Source organism: Taudactylus pleione, unplaced genomic scaffold, assembly GCF_031769625.1.
Source record: "Taudactylus pleione unplaced genomic scaffold, aTauple2 ptg000967l, whole genome shotgun sequence".
NCBI lineage: Eukaryota > Metazoa > Chordata > Amphibia > Anura > Myobatrachidae > Taudactylus > Taudactylus pleione.
The window spans coordinates 6,275,001-6,288,973 of record NW_028285368.1 but is presented as its reverse complement, the minus strand read 5'-3'; the positions used below and the strand labels follow the sequence as shown (position 1 = coordinate 6,288,973).

Genomic DNA, 13,973 nt, shown 5'->3' with positions numbered 1-13,973 from the left:
CAAGTAAATTCATTGATAAGTTGAAAAAATTAAATGTAAAATGTAATAGAAAAGAATGTAATGGCAGCATACAATTACCTACAGCACCTGGTATTCCCAGGTGGTCTCCCATCCAAGAACTAACCAGGCCCAACACTGCATAGCTTCCAAGATCAGACGAGATTGGACATGTCCAGTGTGGTTTTGCTGTAGGTGCTCAAAACCCTTAACTTTAGACCTCTTTTACTTCTTAACTCAAGTAAATTCATTGATAAGTTGAAAAAATTTAATGTAAAATGTAATAGAAATGAATGTTATGGCAGTATAAAATTACCTACAGCATCTGGTATTCCCAGGTGGTCTCCCATCCAAGTACTAACCAGGCCCAACATTGTAAAGCTTCCAAGATCAGATGAGATTGGGCATGACCAGTGTGGTTTGGCTGTAGGTGCTCAAAAACTGTAACTTTAGACCTCTCTTACTTCTTAACTCAAGTAAATTCATTGATAAGTTTAAAAATGAAATGTAAAATGTAACAGAAAATAATGTTATGGCAGTATAAAATTACCTACAGCTCCTGGTATTCCCAGGTGGTCTCCCATCCAAGTACTAACCTAGCCCAACACTGCATAGCTTCCAAGATCAGACGAGCTTGGGCATGTCCAGTGTGGTTTGGCTGTAGGTGCTCCAAAACATTAACTTTAGAACTCTTTTACTTCTTAACTCAAGTAAATTCATTGATAAGTTGAAAAAATTTAATGTAAAATGTAATAGAAAATAATGTTATGGCTGTATAAAATTACCTACAGCACCTGGTATTCCCAGGTGGTCTCTCATCCAAGTACTAACCAGGCCCAACACTGCATAGTTTCCAAGATCAGACGAGATTGGGCATGTCCAGTGTGGTTTGGCTGTAGGTGCTCAAATACATTAACTTTAGGCCTCTTTTACTTCTTTACTAAAGTAAAATCACTGATAAGTTGAAAAAATGAAATGTAAAATGTAATAGAAAAGAATGTTTTGGCAGTATAAAATTAACTACAGCACCTGGTATTCCCAGGTGGTCTCCCATCCAAGTACTAACCAGGCCCAACACTGCATAGCTTCCAAGATCAGACGAGATTGGGCATGTCCAGTGTGGTTTGGCTGTAGGTGCTCAAAAGCATTAAATTTAGACCTCTATTACTTCTTAACTCAAGTAAATTCATTGATAAGTTGAAAAAATTAAATGTAAAATGTAATAGAAAAGAATGTTATGGCTGTATAAAATTACCTACAGCACCTGGTATTCCCAGGTGGTCTCCCATCCAAGTACTACCCAGGCCCAACACTGCATAGCTTCCAAGATCAGATGAGATTGCGCATGTCCAGTGTGGTTTGACTGTAGGTGCTCAAAAACATTAACTTTAGACCTCTTTTACTTCTTAACTCAAGTAAATTCATTGATAAGTTGAAAAAATTAAATGTAAAATTTAATAGAAAAGAATGTTATGGCAGTATAAAATTACCTACAGCACCTGGTATTCCCAGGTGGTCTCCCATCCAAATACTAACCAGGCCCAACACTGCATAGCTTCCAAGATCAGATGAGATTGGGCATGTCCAGTGTGGTTTGGCTTTAGGTGCTCAAAAACATTAACTTTAGACCTCTTTTACTTCTTAACTCAAGTAAATTCATTGATAAGTTGAAAAAATTAAATGTAAAATGTAATAGAAAAGAATGTTATGTTAGTATAAAATGACCAACAGCATCAGGATTTCCCAGGTGGTCTCCCATCCAAGTACTAACCAGGCCCAACACTGCATAGCTTCCAAGGTCAGACGAGATTGGGCATGTCCAGTGTGGTTTGGCTGTAGGTGCTCAAAAGGTTTAAATTTAGACCTCTATTACTTCTTAACTCAAGTAAATTCATTGATAAGTTGAAAAAATTAAATGGAAAATGTAATAGAAAAGAATGTTATGGCTGTATAAAATTACCTACAGCACCTGGTATTCCCAGGTGGTCTCCCATCCAAGTACTAACCAGGCCCAACACTGCATAGCTTGCAAGATCAGATGAGATTGGGCATGTCCAGTGTGGTTTGACTGTAGGTGCTCAAAAACATTAACTTTAGACATCTTTTACTTCTTAACTCAAGTAAATTCATTGATAAGTTGAAAAAATTAACTGTAAAATTTAATAGAAAAGAATGTTATGGCAGTATAAAATGACCTACAGCACCTGGTATTCCCAGGTGGTCTCCCATTCAAATACTAACCAGGCCCAACACTGCATAGCTTCCAAGATCAGACGAGATTGGCCAGGTCCAGTGCGGTTTGGCTGTAGGCGCTCAAAAACATTAACTTTAGACCTCTTTTACTTCTTAACTCAAGTAAATTCATTGATAAGTTGAAAAAATTAAATGTAAAATGTAATAGAAAAGAATGTTTTGGCTGTATAAAATTACCTACAGCACCTGGTATTCCCAGGTGGTTTCCCATCCAAGTACAAACCAGGCCCAACACTGCATAGGTTCCAAGATCAGACGAGATTGGGCATGTCCAGTGTGGTTTGGCTGTAGGTGCTCAAAAGCATTAAATTTAGACCTCTATTACTTCTTAACTCAAGTAAATTCATTGATAAGTTGAAAAAATTAAATGTAAAATGTAATAGAAAAGAATGTTATGGCTGTATAAAATTACCTACAGCACCTGGTATTCCCAGGTGGTCTCCCATCTAAGTACTACCCAGGCCCAACACTGCATAGCTTCCAAGATAAGATGAGATTGCACATGTCCAGTGTGGTTTGACTGTAGGTGCTCAAAAACATTAACTTTAGACCTCTTTTACTTCTTAACTCAAGTAAATTCATTGATAAGTTGAAAAAATTAAATGTAAAATTTAATAGAAAAGAATGTTATGGCAGTATAAAGTTACCTACAGCACCTGGTATTCCCAGGTGGTCTCCCATTCAAATACTAACCAGGCCCAACACTGCATAGCTTCCAAGATCAGACGAGATTGGGCATGTCCAGTGTGGTTTGGCTGTAGGTACTCAAAAACATTAACTTTAGACCTCTTTTACTTCTTAACTCAAGTAAATTCATTGATAAGTTGAAAAAATTAAATGTAAAATGTAATAGAAAAGAATGTTATGTTAGTATAAAATGACCTACAGCATCAGGATTTCCCAGGTGGTCTCCCATCCAAGTACTAACCAGGCCCAACACTGCATAGCTTCCAAGGTCAGACGAGATTGGGCATGTCCAGTGTGGTTTGGCTGTAGGTGCTCAAAAGGTTTAAATTTAGACCTCTATTACTTCTTAACTCAAGTAAATTCATTGATAAGTTGAAAAAATTAAATGGAAAATGTAATAGAAAAGAATGTTATGGCTGTATAAAATTACCTACAGCACCTGGTATTCCCAGGTGGTCTCCCATCCAAGTACTAACCAGGCCCAACACTGCATAGCTTGCAAGATCAGATGAGATTGGGCATGTCCAGTGTGGTTTGACTGTAGGTGCTCAAAAACATTAACTTTAGACATCTTTTACTTCTTAACTCAAGTAAATTCATTGATAAGTTGAAAAAATTAACTGTAAAATTTAATAGAAAAGAATGTTATGGCAGTATAAAATGACCTACAGCACCTGGTATTCCCAGGTGGTCTCCCATTCAAATACTAACCAGGCCCAACACTGCATAGCTTCCAAGATCAGACGAGATTGGCCATGTCCAGTGCGGTTTGGCTGTAGGCACTCAAAAACATTAACTTTAGACCTCTTTTACTTCTTAACTCAAGTAAATTCATTGATAAGTTGAAAAAATTAAATGTAAAATGTAATAGAAAAGAATGTTTTGGCTGTATAAAATTACCTACAGCACCTGGTATTCCCAGGTGGTTTCCCATCCAAGTACAAACCAGGCCCAACACTGCATAGGTTCCAAGATCAGTCGAGATTGGGCATGTCCAGTGTGGTTTGGCTGTAGGTGCTCAAAAGCATTAAATTTAGACCTCTATTACTTCTTAACTCAAGTAAATTCATTGATAAGTTGAAAAAATTAAATGTAAAATGTAATAGAAAAGAATGTTATGGCTGTATAAAATTACCTACAGCACCTGGTATTCCCAGGTGGTCTCCCATCTAAGTACTACCCAGGCCCAACACTGCATAGCTTCCAAGATAAGATGAGATTGCACATGTCCAGTGTGGTTTGACTGTAGGTGCTCAAAAACATTAACTTTAGACCTCTTTTACTTCTTAACTCAAGTAAATTCATTGATAAGTTGAAAAAATTAAATGTAAAATTTAATAGAAAAGAATGTTATGGCAGTATAAAGTTACCTACAGCACCTGGTATTCCCAGGTGGTCTCCCATTCAAATACTAACCAGGCCCAACACTGCATAGCTTCCAAGATCAGACGAGATTGGGCATGTCCAGTGTGGTTTGGCTGTAGGTACTCAAAAACATTAACTTTAGACCTCTTTTACTTCTTAACTCAAGTAAATTCATTGATAAGTTGAAAAAATTAAATGTAAAATGTAATAGAAAAGAATGTTATGTTAGTATAAAATGACCTACAGCATCAGGATTTCCCAGGTGGTCTCCCATCCAAGTACTAACCAGGCCCAACACTGCACAGCTTCCAAGGTCAGTCGAGATTGGGCATGTCCAGTGTGGTTTGGCTGTAGGTGCTCAAACGCTTTAAATTTAGACCTCTATTACTTCTTAACTCAAGTAAATTCATTGATAAGTTGAAAAAATTAAATGGAAAATGTAATAGAAAAGAATGTTATGGCTGTATAAAATTACCTACAGCACCTGGTATTCCCAGGTGGTCTCCCATCCAAGTACTAACCAGGCCCAACACTGCATAGCTTCCAAGATCAGATGAGATTGGGCATGTCCAGTGTGGTTTGACTGTAGGTGCTCAAAAACATTAACTTTAGACCTCTTTTACTTCTTAACTCAAGTAAATTCATTGATAAGTTGAAAAAATTAACTGTAAAATTTAATAGAAAAGAATGTTATGGCAGTATAAAATTACCTACAGCACCTGGTATTCCCAGGTGGTCTCCCATTCAAATACTAACCAGGCCCAACACTGCATAGCTTCCAAGATCAGACGAGATTGGCCATGTCCAGTGCGGTTTGGCTGTAGGTGCTCAAAAACATTAACTTTAGACATCTTTTACTTCTTAACTCAAGTAAATTCATTGATAAGTTGAAAAAATTAAATGTAAAATGTAATAGAAAAGAATGTTATGTTAGTATAAAATTACCTACAGCATCAGGTATTCCCAGGTGGTCTCCCATCCAAGTACTAACCAGGCCCAACACTGCATAGCTTCCAAGATCAGACAAGATTGGGCATGTCCAGTGTGGTTTGGCTGTAGGTGCTCAAAACCCTTAACTTTAGACCTCTTTTACTTCTTAACTCAAGTAAATTCAATGATAATTTGAAAAATGAAATGTAAAATGTAATAGAAAAGAATGTTATGGCAGTATAAAATTACCTACAGCTCCTGGTATTCCCAGGTGGTCTCCCATCCAAGTACTAACCAAGCCCAACACTGCATAGCTTCCAAGATCAGATGAGATTGGGCATGTCCAGTGTGGTTTGGCTGTAGGTGCTCAGAAACTTTAACTTTAGACCTCTATTACTTCTTAACTCAAGTAAATTCATTGATAAGTTGAAAAAATTAAATGTAAAATGTAATAGAAAAGAATGTAATGGCAGCATAAAATTACCTACAACACCTGGTATTCCCAGGTGGTAGCCCATCCAAGAACTGACCAGGCCCAACACTGCATAGCTTCCAAGATCAGACGAGATTGGACATGTTCAGTGTGGTTTTGCTGTAGGTGCTCAAGACCCTTAACTTTAGACCTCTTTTACTTCTTAACTCAAGTAAATTCATTGATAAGTTGAAAAAATTAAATGTAAAATGTAAAAGAAATGAATGTTATGGCAGTATAAAATTACCTACAGCATCTGGTATTCCCAGGTGGTCTCCCATCCAAGTACTAACCAGGCCCAACACTGCATAGCTTCCAAGATCAGACGAGATTGGGCATGTCCAGTGTGGTTTGGCTGTAGGTGCTCAAAAACTGTAACTTTAGACCTCTTTTACTTCTTAACTCAAGTAAAATCATTGATAAGTTTAAAAATGAAATGTAAAATGTAACAGAAAAGAATGTTATGGCAGTATAAAATTACCTACAGCTCCTGGTATTCCCAGGTGGTCTCCCATCCAAGTACTAACCTGGCCCAACACTGCATAGCTTCCAAGATCAGACAAGGTTGGGCATGTCCAGTGTGGTTTGGCTGTAGGTGCTCAAAAACATTAACTTTAGAACTCTTTTACTTCTTAACTCAAGTAAATTCATTGATAAGTTGAAAAAATTTAATGTAAAATGTAATAGAAAAGAATGTTATGGCTGTATAAAATTACCTACAGCACCTGGTATTCCCAGGTGGTTTCCCATCCAAGTACAAACCAGGCCCAACACTGCATAGCTTCCAAGATCAGACGAGATTGGGCATGTCCAGTGTGGTTTGGCTGTAGGTGCTCAAAAGCATTAAATTTAGACCTCTATTACTTCTTAACTCAAGTAAATTCATTGATAAGTTGAAAAAATTAAATGTAAAATGTAATAGAAAAGAATGTTATGGCTGTATAAAATTACCTACAGCACCTGGTATTCCCAGGTGGTCTCCCATCCAAGTACTACCCAGGCCCAACACTGCATAGCTTCCAAGATCAGATGAGATTGCGCATGTCCAGTGTGGTTTGACTGTAGGTGCTCAAAAACATTAACTTTAGACCTCTTTTACTTCTTAACTCAAGTAAATTCATTGATAAGTTGAAAAAATTAAATGTAAAATTTAATAGAAAAGAATGTTATGGCAGTATAAAATTACCTACAGCACCTGGTATTCCCAGGTGGTCTCCCATCCAAATACTAACCAGGCCCAACACTGCATAGCTTCCAAGATCAGATGAGATTGGGCATGTCCAGTGTGGTTTGGCTGTAGGTGCTCAAAAACATTAACTTTAGACCTCTTTTACTTCTTAACTCAAGTAAATTCATTGATAAGTTGAAAAAATTAAATGTAAAATGTAATAGAAAAGAATGTTATGTTAGTATAAAATGACAAACAGCATCAGGATTTCCCAGGTGGTCTCCCATCCAAGTACTAACCAGGCCCAACACTGCATAGCTTCCAAGGTCAGACGAGATTGGGCATGTCCAGTGTGGTTTGGCTGTAGGTGCTCAAAAGCTTTAAATTTAGACCTCTATTACTTCTTAACTCAAGTAAATTCATTGATAAGTTGAAAAAATTAAATGGAAAATGTAATAGAAAAGAATGTTATGGCTGTATAAAATTACCTACAGCACCTGGTATTCCCAGGTGGTCTCCCATCCAAGTACTAACCAGGCCCAACACTGCATAGCTTGCAAGATCAGATGAGATTGGGCATGTCCAGTGTGGTTTGACTGTAGGTGCTCAAAAACATTAACTTTAGACATCTTTTACTTCTTAACTCAAGTAAATTCATTGATAAGTTGAAAAAATTAACTGTAAAATTTAATAGAAAAGAATGTTATGGCAGTATAAAATGACCTACAGCACCTGGTATTCCCAGGTGGTCTCCCATTCAAATACTAACCAGGCCCAACACTGCATAGCTTCCAAGATCAGACGAGATTGGCCATGTCCAGTGCGGTTTGGCTGTAGGCACTCAAAAACATTAACTTTAGACCTCTTTTACTTCTTAACTCAAGTAAATTCATTGATAAGTTGAAAAAATTAAATGTAAAATGTAATAGAAAAGAATGTTTTGGCTGTATAAAATTACCTACAGCACCTGGTATTCCCAGGTGGTTTCCCATCCAAGTACAAACCAGGCCCAACACTGCATAGGTTCCAAGATCAGACGAGATTGGGCATGTCCAGTGTGGTTTGGCTGTAGGTGCTCAAAAGCATTAAATTTAGACCTCTATTACTTCTTAACTCAAGTAAATTCATTGATAAGTTGAAAAAATTAAATGTAAAATGTAATAGAAAAGAATGTTATGGCTGTATAAAATTACCTACAGCACCTGGTATTCCCAGGTGGTCTTCCATCTAAGTACTACCCAGGCCCAACACTGCATAGCTTCCAAGATAAGATGAGATTGCACATGTCCAGTGTGGTTTGACTGTAGGTGCTCAAAAACATTAACTTTAGACCTCTTTTACTTCTTAACTCAAGTAAATTCATTGATAAGTTGAAAAAATTAAATGTAAAATTTAGTAGAAAAGAATGTTATGGCAGTATAAAGTTACCTACAGCACCTGGTATTCCCAGGTGGTCTCCCATTCAAATACTAACCAGGCCCAACACTGCATAGCTTCCAAGATCAGACGAGATTGGGCATGTCCAGTGTGGTTTGGCTGTAGGTACTCAAATACATTAACTTTAGGCCTCTTTTACTTCTTAACTCAAGTAAATTCATTGATAAGTTGAAAAAATTAAATGTAAAATGTAATAGAAAAGAATGTTATGTTAGTATAAAATGACCTACAGCATCAGGAATTCCCAGGTGGTCTCCCATCCAAGTACTAACCAGGCCCAACACTGCACAGCTTCCAAGGTCAGTCGAGATTGGGCATGTCCAGTGTGGTTTGGCTGTAGGTGCTCAAAAGCTTTAAATTTAGACCTCTATTACTTCTTAACTCAAGTAAATTCATTGATAAGTTGAAAAAATTAAATGGAAAATGTAATAGAAAAGAATGTTATGTTAGTATAAAATTACCTACAGCATCAGGTATTCCCAGGTGGTCTCCCATCCAAGTACTAACCAGGCCCAACACTGCATAGCTTCCAAGATCAGACAAGATTGGGCATGTCCAGTGTGGTTTGGCTGTAGGTGCTCAAAACCCTTAACTTTAGACCTCTTTTACTTCTTAACTCAAGTAAATTCAATGATAATTTGAAAAATGAAATGTAAAATGTAATAGAAAACAATGTTATGGCAGTATAAAATTACCTACAGCTCCTGGTATTCCCAGGTGGTCTCCCATCCAAGTACTAACCAATCCCAACACTGCATAGCTTCCAAGATCAGATGAGATTGGGCATGTCCAGTGTGGTTTGGCTGTAGGTGCTCAGAAACTTTAACTTTAGACCTCTATTACTTCTTAACTCAAGTAAATTCATTGATAAGTTGAAAAAATTAAATGTAAAATGTAATAGAAAAGAATGTAATGGCAGCATAAAATTACCTACAGCACCTGGTATTCCCAGGTGGTCTCCCATCCAAGAACTAACCAGGCCCAACACTGCATAGCTTCCAAGATCAGACGAGATTGGACATGTTCAGTGTGGTTTTGCTGTAGGTGCTCAAGACCCTTAACTTTAGACCTCTTTTACTTCTTAACTCAAGTAAATTCATTGATAAGTTGAAAAAATTAAATGTAAAATGTAATAGAAATGAATGTTATGGCAGTATAAAATTACCCACAGCATCTGGTATTCCCAGGTGGTCTCCCATCCAAGTACTAACCAGGCCCAACACTGCATAGCTTCCAAGATCAGACGAGATTGGGCATGTCCAGTGTGGTTTGGCTGTAGGTGCTCAAAAACTGTAACTTTAGACCTCTTTTACTTCTTAACTCAAGTAAAATCATTGATAAGTTGAAAAAATTTAATGTAAAATGTAATAGAAAAGAATGTTATGGCTGTATAAAATTACCTACAGCACCTGGTATTCCCAGGTGGTTTCCCATCCAAGTACAAACCAGGCCCAACACTGCATAGCTTCCAAGATCAGACGAGATTGGTCATGTCCAGTGTGGTTTGGCTGTAGGTGCTCAAAAGCATTAAATTTAGACCTCTATTACTTCTTAACTCAAGTAAATTCATTGATAAGTTGAAAAAATTAAATGTAAAATGTAATAGAAAAGAATGTTATGTCAGTATAAAATTACCTACAGCACCTAGTATTCCCAGGTGGTCTCCCATCCAAGTACTAACCAGGACCAACACTGCATAGCTTCCAAGATCAGATGAGATTGGGCATGTCCAGTGTGGTTTGACTGTAGGTGCTCAAAAACATTAACTTTAGACCTCTTTTACTTCTTAACTCAAGTAAATTCATTGATAAGTTGAAAAAATTAAATGTAAAATTTAATAGAAAAGAATGTTATGGCAGTATAAAATTACCTACAGCACCTGGTATTCCCAGGTGGTCTCCCATTCAAATACTAACCAGGCCCAACACTGCATTGCTTCCAAGATTAGACTAGATTGGGCATATCCAGTGTGGTTTGGCTGTAGGCGCTCTAAAACATTAACTTTAGAACTCTTTTACTTCTTAACTCAAGTAAATTCATTGATAAGTTGAAAAAATTTAATGTAAAATGTAATAGAAAAGAATGTTATGGCTGTATAAAATTACCTACAGCACCTGGTATTCCCAGGTGGTCTCCCAACCTAGTACTAACCAGGCCCAACACTGCATAGCTTCCAAGATCAGACGAGATTGGGCATGTCCAGTGTGGTTTGGCTGTAGGTGCTCAAAAACATTAAATTTAGACTTCGATTACTTCTTAACTCATGTAAATTCATTGATAAGTTGAAAAAATGAAATGTAAAATGTAATAGAAAAGAATGTTTTGGCAGTATAAAATTACCTACAGCACCTGGTTTTCCCAGGTGGTCTCCCATCCAAGTACTAACCAGGCCCAACACTGCATAGCTTCCAAGATAAGAAAAGATTGGGCATGTCCAGTGTGGTTTGACTGTAGGTGCTCAAAAACATTAACTTTAGCCCTCTTTTACTTCTTAACTCAAGTAAATTCATTGATAAGTTGAAAAAATTAAATGTAAAATTTAATAGAAAAGAATGTTATGGCAGTATAAAATTACCTACAGCACCTGGTATCCCCAGGTGGTCTCCCATTCAAATACTAACAAGGCCCAACACTGCATAGCTTCCAAGATCAGATGAGATTGGGCATGTCCAGTGTGGTTTGGCTGTAGGCGCTCAAAAACATTAACTTTAGACCTCTTTTACTTCTTAACTCAAGTATATTCATTGATAAGTTGAAAAAATTAAATGTAAAATGTAATAGAAAAGAATGTTATGTTAGTATAAAATTACCTACAGCATCAGGTATTCCCAGGTGGTCTCCCATCCAAGTACTAACCAGGCCCAACACTGCATAGCTTCCAAGATCAGACAAGATTGGGTATGTCCAGTGTGGTTTGGCTGTAGGTGCTCAAAAGCTTTAAATATAGACCTCTTTTACTTCTTAACTCAAGTAAATTCATTGCTAAGTTCAAAAATGAAATGTAAAATGTAACAGAAAAGAATGTTATGGCAGTATAAAATTACCTACAGCTCCTGGTATTCCCAGGTGGTCTCCCATCCAAGTACTAACCTGGCCGAACACTGCATAGCTTCCAAGATCAGACGAGATTGGGCATGTCCAGTGTGGTTTGGCTGTAGGTGCTCAAAAACTTTAACTTTAGACCTCTTTTACTTCTTAACTCAAGTAAATTCATTGATAAGTTTAAAAATGAAATGTAAAATGTAACAGAAAAGAATGTTATGGCAGTATAAAATTACCTACAGCTCCTGGTATTCCCAGGTGGTCTCCCATCCAAGTACTAACCTGGCCCAACACTGCATAGCTTCCAAGATCAGACGAGCTTGGGCATGTCCAGTGTGGTTTGGCTGTAGGTGCTCAAAAACATTAACTTTAGAACTCTTTTACTTCTTAACTCAAGTAAATTCATTGATAAGTTGATAAAATTTTATGTAAAATGTAATAGAAAAGAATGTTATGGCAGTATAAAATTACCTACAGCACCTGGTATTCCCAGGTGGTCTCCCATCCAAGTACTAACCAGGCCCAACACTGCATAGTTTCCAAGATCAGACGAGATTGGGCATGTCCAGTGTGGTTTGGCTGTAGGTGCTCAAATACATTAACTTTAGACCTCTTTTACTTCTTTACTCAAGTAAATTCATTGTTAAGTTGAAAAAATTAAATGTAAAATGTAATAGAAAAGAATGTTATGGCTGCATAAAAATACCTACAGCACCTGGTATTCCCAGGTGGTCTCCCCACCTAGTACTAACCAGGCCCAACACTGCATAGCTTCCAAGATCAGACGAGATTGGGCATGTCCAGTGTGGTTTAGCTGTAGGTGCTCAAAAACATTAAATTTAGACTTCTATTACTTCTTAACTCATGTAAATTCATTGATAAGTTGAAAAAATGAAATGTAAAATGTAATAGAAAAGAATGTTTTGGCAGTATAAAATTACCTACAGCTCCTGGTATTCCCAGGTGGTCTCCCATCCATGTACTAACCAGGCCCAACACTGCATAGCTTCCAAGATCAGACGAGATTGGGCATGTCCAGTGTGGTTTGACTGTAGGTGCTCAAAAACATTAACTTTAGCCCTCTTTTACTTCTTAACTCAAGTAAATTCATTGATAAGTTGAAAAAATTAAATGTAAAATGTAATAGAAAAGAATGTTTTGGCTGTATAAAATTACCTACATCACCTGGTATTCCCAGGTGGTCTCCCATCCAAGTACAAACCAGGCCCAACACTGCATAGCTTCCAAGATCAGACGAGATTGGACATGTCCAGCGTGGTTTGGCTGTAGGTGCTCAAAAGCATTAAATTTAGACCTCTATTACTTCTTAACTCAAGTAAATTCATTGATAAGTTGAAAAAATTAAATGTAAAATGTAATAGAAAAGAATGTTATGGCTGTATAAAATTACCTACAGCACCTGGTATTCCCAGGTGGTCTCCCATCCAAGTACTAACCAGGCCAAACACTGCATAGTTTCCAAGATCAGATGAGATTGGGCATGTCCAGTGTGGTTTGGCTGTAGGTGCTCAAATACATTAACTTTAGACCTCTTTTACTTCTTTACTCAAGTAAATTCATTGATAAGTTGAAAAAATTAAATGTAAAATGTAATAGAAAAGAATGTTATGGCTGCATAAAAATACCTACAGCACCTGGTATTCCCAGGGGGTCTCCCAACCTAGTACTAACCAGGCTCAACACTGCATAGCTTCCAAGATCAGACGAGATTGGGCATGTCCAGTGTGGTTTGGCTGTAGGTGCTCAAAAACATTAAATTTAGACTTCTATTACTTCTTAACTCAAGTAAATTCATTGATAAGTTGAAAAAATGAAATGTAAAATGTAATAGAAAAGAATGTTTTGGCTGTATAAAATTACCTACAGCACCTGGTATTCCCAGGTGGTTTCCCATCCAAGTACAAACCAGGCCCAACACTGCATAGCTTCCAAGATCATACGAGATTGGGCATGTCCAGTGTGGTTTGGCTGTAGGTGCTCAAAAGCATTAAATTTAGACCTCTATTACTTCTTAACTCAAGTAAATTCATTGATAAGTTGAAAAAATTATATGTAAAATGTAATAGAAAAGAATGTTATGGCTGTATAAAATTACCTACAGCACCTGGTATTCCCAGGTGGTCTCCCATCCAAGTACTAACCAGGCCCAACACTGCATAGCTTCCAAGATCAGATGAGATTGGGCATGTCCAGTGTGGTTTGACTGCAGGTGCTCAAAAACATTAACTTTAGACCTCTTTTACTTCTTAACTCAAGTAAATTCATTGATAAGTTGAAAAAATTAAATGTAAAATTTAATAGAAAAGAATGTTATGGCTGTATAAATTTACCTACAGCACATGGTATTCCCAGGTGGTTTCCCATCCAAGTACTAACCAGGCCCAACACTGCATAGCTTCCAAGATCAGATGAGATTGGGCATGTCCAGTGTGGTTTGACTGTAGGTGCTCAAAAACATTAACTTTAGACCTCTTTTACTTCTTAACTCAAGTAAATTCATTGATAAGCTGAAAAAATTAACTGTAAAATTTAATAGAAAAGAATGTTATGGCAGTATAAAATTACCTACAGCACCTGGTCTTCCCAGGTGGTCTCCCATTC

At 37.3% G+C, this 13,973-nt stretch overlaps 4 non-coding genes and 56 pseudogenes across 4 annotated transcripts; all 60 read right to left on the bottom strand.

Moving 5' to 3' along the window:
• Positions 1–75: 75 nt before the first annotated feature.
• Positions 76–194, bottom strand: LOC148458173 (5S ribosomal RNA; annotated as a pseudogene).
• Positions 195–310: 116 nt separating this feature from the next.
• Positions 311–429, bottom strand: LOC148458172 (5S ribosomal RNA; annotated as a pseudogene).
• A 115-nt stretch (positions 430–544) lies between these two features.
• LOC148458171 (5S ribosomal RNA) lies at positions 545–663 on the bottom strand (annotated as a pseudogene).
• Positions 664–779: 116 nt separating this feature from the next.
• LOC148458170 (5S ribosomal RNA) lies at positions 780–898 on the bottom strand (annotated as a pseudogene).
• A 116-nt stretch (positions 899–1,014) lies between these two features.
• Positions 1,015–1,133, bottom strand: LOC148458169 (5S ribosomal RNA; annotated as a pseudogene).
• A 116-nt stretch (positions 1,134–1,249) lies between these two features.
• On the bottom strand, positions 1,250–1,368 carry LOC148458168 (5S ribosomal RNA; annotated as a pseudogene).
• A 116-nt stretch (positions 1,369–1,484) lies between these two features.
• Positions 1,485–1,603, bottom strand: LOC148458167 (5S ribosomal RNA; annotated as a pseudogene).
• A 116-nt stretch (positions 1,604–1,719) lies between these two features.
• On the bottom strand, positions 1,720–1,838 carry LOC148458166 (5S ribosomal RNA; annotated as a pseudogene).
• Positions 1,839–1,954: 116 nt separating this feature from the next.
• On the bottom strand, positions 1,955–2,073 carry LOC148458165 (5S ribosomal RNA; annotated as a pseudogene).
• A 116-nt stretch (positions 2,074–2,189) lies between these two features.
• On the bottom strand, positions 2,190–2,308 carry LOC148458164 (5S ribosomal RNA; annotated as a pseudogene).
• Positions 2,309–2,424: 116 nt separating this feature from the next.
• On the bottom strand, positions 2,425–2,543 carry LOC148458163 (5S ribosomal RNA; annotated as a pseudogene).
• A 116-nt stretch (positions 2,544–2,659) lies between these two features.
• On the bottom strand, positions 2,660–2,778 carry LOC148458162 (5S ribosomal RNA; annotated as a pseudogene).
• A 116-nt stretch (positions 2,779–2,894) lies between these two features.
• LOC148458161 (5S ribosomal RNA) lies at positions 2,895–3,013 on the bottom strand (annotated as a pseudogene).
• Positions 3,014–3,129: 116 nt separating this feature from the next.
• On the bottom strand, positions 3,130–3,248 carry LOC148458160 (5S ribosomal RNA; annotated as a pseudogene).
• Positions 3,249–3,364: 116 nt separating this feature from the next.
• Positions 3,365–3,483, bottom strand: LOC148458159 (5S ribosomal RNA; annotated as a pseudogene).
• A 116-nt stretch (positions 3,484–3,599) lies between these two features.
• LOC148458158 (5S ribosomal RNA) lies at positions 3,600–3,718 on the bottom strand (annotated as a pseudogene).
• Positions 3,719–3,834: 116 nt separating this feature from the next.
• On the bottom strand, positions 3,835–3,953 carry LOC148458157 (5S ribosomal RNA; annotated as a pseudogene).
• A 116-nt stretch (positions 3,954–4,069) lies between these two features.
• LOC148458156 (5S ribosomal RNA) lies at positions 4,070–4,188 on the bottom strand (annotated as a pseudogene).
• Positions 4,189–4,304: 116 nt separating this feature from the next.
• On the bottom strand, positions 4,305–4,423 carry LOC148458155 (5S ribosomal RNA; annotated as a pseudogene).
• A 116-nt stretch (positions 4,424–4,539) lies between these two features.
• LOC148458154 (5S ribosomal RNA) lies at positions 4,540–4,658 on the bottom strand (annotated as a pseudogene).
• A 116-nt stretch (positions 4,659–4,774) lies between these two features.
• Positions 4,775–4,893, bottom strand: LOC148458153 (5S ribosomal RNA). Its single transcript, XR_015873378.1, has one exon. It is a non-coding gene; the product is annotated as a 5S ribosomal RNA (ribosomal RNA).
• A 116-nt stretch (positions 4,894–5,009) lies between these two features.
• On the bottom strand, positions 5,010–5,128 carry LOC148458152 (5S ribosomal RNA; annotated as a pseudogene).
• A 116-nt stretch (positions 5,129–5,244) lies between these two features.
• On the bottom strand, positions 5,245–5,363 carry LOC148458151 (5S ribosomal RNA; annotated as a pseudogene).
• Positions 5,364–5,478: 115 nt separating this feature from the next.
• On the bottom strand, positions 5,479–5,597 carry LOC148458150 (5S ribosomal RNA; annotated as a pseudogene).
• Positions 5,598–5,713: 116 nt separating this feature from the next.
• On the bottom strand, positions 5,714–5,832 carry LOC148458149 (5S ribosomal RNA; annotated as a pseudogene).
• Positions 5,833–5,948: 116 nt separating this feature from the next.
• Positions 5,949–6,067, bottom strand: LOC148458148 (5S ribosomal RNA; annotated as a pseudogene).
• A 115-nt stretch (positions 6,068–6,182) lies between these two features.
• Positions 6,183–6,301, bottom strand: LOC148458147 (5S ribosomal RNA; annotated as a pseudogene).
• Positions 6,302–6,417: 116 nt separating this feature from the next.
• LOC148458146 (5S ribosomal RNA) lies at positions 6,418–6,536 on the bottom strand (annotated as a pseudogene).
• Positions 6,537–6,652: 116 nt separating this feature from the next.
• LOC148458145 (5S ribosomal RNA) lies at positions 6,653–6,771 on the bottom strand (annotated as a pseudogene).
• A 116-nt stretch (positions 6,772–6,887) lies between these two features.
• Positions 6,888–7,006, bottom strand: LOC148458144 (5S ribosomal RNA). The gene has a single exon (XR_015873970.1). It is a non-coding gene; the product is annotated as a 5S ribosomal RNA (ribosomal RNA).
• Positions 7,007–7,122: 116 nt separating this feature from the next.
• LOC148458143 (5S ribosomal RNA) lies at positions 7,123–7,241 on the bottom strand (annotated as a pseudogene).
• Positions 7,242–7,357: 116 nt separating this feature from the next.
• LOC148458142 (5S ribosomal RNA) lies at positions 7,358–7,476 on the bottom strand (annotated as a pseudogene).
• A 116-nt stretch (positions 7,477–7,592) lies between these two features.
• Positions 7,593–7,711, bottom strand: LOC148458141 (5S ribosomal RNA; annotated as a pseudogene).
• A 116-nt stretch (positions 7,712–7,827) lies between these two features.
• LOC148458140 (5S ribosomal RNA) lies at positions 7,828–7,946 on the bottom strand (annotated as a pseudogene).
• A 116-nt stretch (positions 7,947–8,062) lies between these two features.
• LOC148458139 (5S ribosomal RNA) lies at positions 8,063–8,181 on the bottom strand (annotated as a pseudogene).
• Positions 8,182–8,297: 116 nt separating this feature from the next.
• On the bottom strand, positions 8,298–8,416 carry LOC148458138 (5S ribosomal RNA; annotated as a pseudogene).
• Positions 8,417–8,532: 116 nt separating this feature from the next.
• On the bottom strand, positions 8,533–8,651 carry LOC148458137 (5S ribosomal RNA; annotated as a pseudogene).
• Positions 8,652–8,767: 116 nt separating this feature from the next.
• Positions 8,768–8,886, bottom strand: LOC148458136 (5S ribosomal RNA; annotated as a pseudogene).
• Positions 8,887–9,001: 115 nt separating this feature from the next.
• On the bottom strand, positions 9,002–9,120 carry LOC148458135 (5S ribosomal RNA; annotated as a pseudogene).
• A 116-nt stretch (positions 9,121–9,236) lies between these two features.
• On the bottom strand, positions 9,237–9,355 carry LOC148458134 (5S ribosomal RNA; annotated as a pseudogene).
• A 116-nt stretch (positions 9,356–9,471) lies between these two features.
• On the bottom strand, positions 9,472–9,590 carry LOC148458133 (5S ribosomal RNA; annotated as a pseudogene).
• Positions 9,591–9,706: 116 nt separating this feature from the next.
• LOC148458132 (5S ribosomal RNA) lies at positions 9,707–9,825 on the bottom strand (annotated as a pseudogene).
• Positions 9,826–9,941: 116 nt separating this feature from the next.
• LOC148458131 (5S ribosomal RNA) lies at positions 9,942–10,060 on the bottom strand (annotated as a pseudogene).
• Positions 10,061–10,176: 116 nt separating this feature from the next.
• On the bottom strand, positions 10,177–10,295 carry LOC148458130 (5S ribosomal RNA; annotated as a pseudogene).
• Positions 10,296–10,411: 116 nt separating this feature from the next.
• Positions 10,412–10,530, bottom strand: LOC148458129 (5S ribosomal RNA). The gene has a single exon (XR_015873578.1). It is a non-coding gene; the product is annotated as a 5S ribosomal RNA (ribosomal RNA).
• Positions 10,531–10,646: 116 nt separating this feature from the next.
• On the bottom strand, positions 10,647–10,765 carry LOC148458128 (5S ribosomal RNA; annotated as a pseudogene).
• A 116-nt stretch (positions 10,766–10,881) lies between these two features.
• LOC148458127 (5S ribosomal RNA) lies at positions 10,882–11,000 on the bottom strand (annotated as a pseudogene).
• Positions 11,001–11,116: 116 nt separating this feature from the next.
• Positions 11,117–11,235, bottom strand: LOC148458126 (5S ribosomal RNA; annotated as a pseudogene).
• A 115-nt stretch (positions 11,236–11,350) lies between these two features.
• On the bottom strand, positions 11,351–11,469 carry LOC148458125 (5S ribosomal RNA; annotated as a pseudogene).
• A 115-nt stretch (positions 11,470–11,584) lies between these two features.
• Positions 11,585–11,703, bottom strand: LOC148458124 (5S ribosomal RNA; annotated as a pseudogene).
• Positions 11,704–11,819: 116 nt separating this feature from the next.
• LOC148458123 (5S ribosomal RNA) lies at positions 11,820–11,938 on the bottom strand. The gene has a single exon (XR_015874403.1). It is a non-coding gene; the product is annotated as a 5S ribosomal RNA (ribosomal RNA).
• A 116-nt stretch (positions 11,939–12,054) lies between these two features.
• LOC148458122 (5S ribosomal RNA) lies at positions 12,055–12,173 on the bottom strand (annotated as a pseudogene).
• A 116-nt stretch (positions 12,174–12,289) lies between these two features.
• Positions 12,290–12,408, bottom strand: LOC148458121 (5S ribosomal RNA; annotated as a pseudogene).
• Positions 12,409–12,524: 116 nt separating this feature from the next.
• LOC148458120 (5S ribosomal RNA) lies at positions 12,525–12,643 on the bottom strand (annotated as a pseudogene).
• A 116-nt stretch (positions 12,644–12,759) lies between these two features.
• On the bottom strand, positions 12,760–12,878 carry LOC148458119 (5S ribosomal RNA; annotated as a pseudogene).
• A 116-nt stretch (positions 12,879–12,994) lies between these two features.
• LOC148458118 (5S ribosomal RNA) lies at positions 12,995–13,113 on the bottom strand (annotated as a pseudogene).
• A 116-nt stretch (positions 13,114–13,229) lies between these two features.
• On the bottom strand, positions 13,230–13,348 carry LOC148458117 (5S ribosomal RNA; annotated as a pseudogene).
• A 116-nt stretch (positions 13,349–13,464) lies between these two features.
• LOC148458116 (5S ribosomal RNA) lies at positions 13,465–13,583 on the bottom strand (annotated as a pseudogene).
• Positions 13,584–13,699: 116 nt separating this feature from the next.
• LOC148458115 (5S ribosomal RNA) lies at positions 13,700–13,818 on the bottom strand (annotated as a pseudogene).
• Positions 13,819–13,934: 116 nt separating this feature from the next.
• LOC148458114 (5S ribosomal RNA) overlaps positions 13,935–13,973 on the bottom strand; it is a 119-nt pseudogene continuing 80 nt past the window's right edge.